This window comes from Alligator sinensis, unplaced genomic scaffold (genome assembly GCF_000455745.1).
Source record: "Alligator sinensis unplaced genomic scaffold, ASM45574v1 scaffold308_2, whole genome shotgun sequence".
Taxonomy (NCBI): Eukaryota; Metazoa; Chordata; order Crocodylia; family Alligatoridae; genus Alligator; species Alligator sinensis.
In genome coordinates this window covers 362,779-365,190 of record NW_005842082.1, presented here as the reverse complement: position 1 = coordinate 365,190, position 2,412 = coordinate 362,779, and positions in this window count along the sequence as shown.

Genomic DNA, 2,412 nt, shown 5'->3' with positions numbered 1-2,412 from the left:
AGCGTCATTTCGACAGCCTCCTCAGAGGGTGAATGTCTGTTGGGTCAGAGGGAGGGCTCTAATTTATGGTGCTCTATGCAAGCCTCCATGGTTTAGAGTGGGGCCCTAAATGTTTGTAGGTACCCTATCCCACCATCTTGTAGTCTAACAACTCCCTACTCATTTCAGGATCAAGTTGAAACATACCCACCTTAGTTCCACTTGGATGCAATGGACTTGATCCAGGGTGATTTGCCTAATTTGTCTATCTATGTAAGACTGGATACACAGCATATTTATTCTTCAGTATTCCCAGTTTAGTCCTGATAAAAAGCAGTCTCTGGTATAAAGTTATTCTGAGAGAGTCAATTTGGTGGATACAGCACTGATCTGATATCATGATGTTTGTGATGAGTACATTCAAAGCCATAATTAAATTACGGTAAAGAAACATAAAACAATAAACATACTTCAAATGTTACAGATTTGTTTTCAGTAAACCTCCAGATGTAATTATAGACAGCAAAAACCCTGTCTTCCAGCATGGTTCTTCTTGCCTTTTTCCCCCACCCCAAAGTTACCATATCATTTCTCAAGTCAGATTATAACTTGTTTCTTTTTCAGGAGGCCAGCACTCCCATTGTGCAATAAGTCATAAATCTTTGTGATGAAAATATCTGCTGTCAATGAATGATCTAACAAAAGAGGGATTTTTTTTTCAGCTGTGTAGCTGAGAATGTTAGGTTAAGATAAATAACAACCGTATGTTGTATAACATGTAGGGAGTGCATGAGACAATGATGGTAAAATGGAGACAAGTTAATTGCAGTAAATTACTCAAATTGTTAAGCACATAACATTCTAATTGCTAAAAGCAGACTTCTCCTGTAGGAGTTTTCTTTGTTAAGGTTTCTGTGAAGATGTTAAAGTAACAGGCCCTGTCACTGTAATTGAATTAGTGTTTTTTAAAAAAGCATTTGAGGTATAATTCACTTCTATTAAAAGAAATTAATGTTGCCTATTGGAGTTTTTTGGTTTGGTAGGGGAGAGCTTGCATCTAGTAAAATACTTTTTTTCCCCTTTTCAATAGAAATAAAGGAATGCATTTATTTAGCTACTATTGAGAACTAGGATTGTTTTTAAAAAGCTAGAGTGGAACTGTTCGTTTTACACTGGTACATATATGTTTAATTTTGCTTGACTATTCTCTGTACCTGGGTACATTAGTTATACTTATGGCCAAGGAATTTTAATCTGCTGTAGTCTGCTGTATGATTTGGCTAAGTGTGTACCTAAAGTCAAATTTCAAGTATGTGTGAAATGCAATACTTCTGTTTAATTTGTTAGACACTTGTGAAGCTTTGTAAAGAAAGAAAATGTAAATGATGTTACCTTCTCAAAGACTTCAACAACTGCTAAACCTGAATACTGGACTAGCTATATGGCTGTGCAGGTGTCCAAATGCAGAATAGTTCTCTACCAACTTGTTTACAGTTGTGCTGAGTGAGAAGAGACTATGGTTAAATAGCATTTTGCATGTGCTCACAATATAGTGGCAAAAGTACAGTTGGATCTACAGAGCATACGTATCGTAGGAAAGAGCTTTTTCTCCAAGGCATAACTAAATAAATGCCTTTCAATAAGCTCATTTTACTGATTAGCATTACTGCTAATCTCTTAATAGATTATCAATTCAAAATGTCTTTACATGCTGGTTGGGATTACACAAAACCCCAGTAAGCTGAGTTTTGAAATAAAATTCAGTGGATGATACCAGTATTTATAAAAAAATCGAACTGCATCATCATATCTGAACAGGCTCAAACATTCAAACATAAAATCATGAAGAGTGTGGACAAAGTGAATAGGAAAGTATTATTCACCAAGTTTCAGAATACTAAAGCTAGGAGGCACCCACTGAAATGAGTAGGGGACAGGTTTAAAACTGACAAAAGAAAGTACTTTTCTACGTAGTACAGAGTTAACTTGTGGAACTCATTAACACAGGAAGTTGTAGAGGCAGATAGTATAGCCAAGCTCAAAAAGAGACTAGATAAATTCATGAATGATAGATCCACTAATAACTATAAAAACAGAATAGTCAATGCCAGAAGATGTATCCTCTGGCATTTCTAAACCAATGATGATGGATGCCAGTGGGGGCTATGGCAGGGGACGTACCCTGTTCATATGTTCCATCTCTGAAGTACCTACTCCTGCTGGTATCAGAGACAAGATACTGGGCTGGATGGACCACTGATCTAGTCTAGTATGGCATTTCTTATGTTCTTATTAGGTATTTGAAATCTTGATCCATATCCCAAACCAGTAGCTCAGGTCCACTTTTATTCTTCATCAGCCAAACAAGAGAAAACAATTTCTATTCCTAAAAGGTAAAACAGTCTCCACATTTGGTACTCCAGGTGTCTTTAA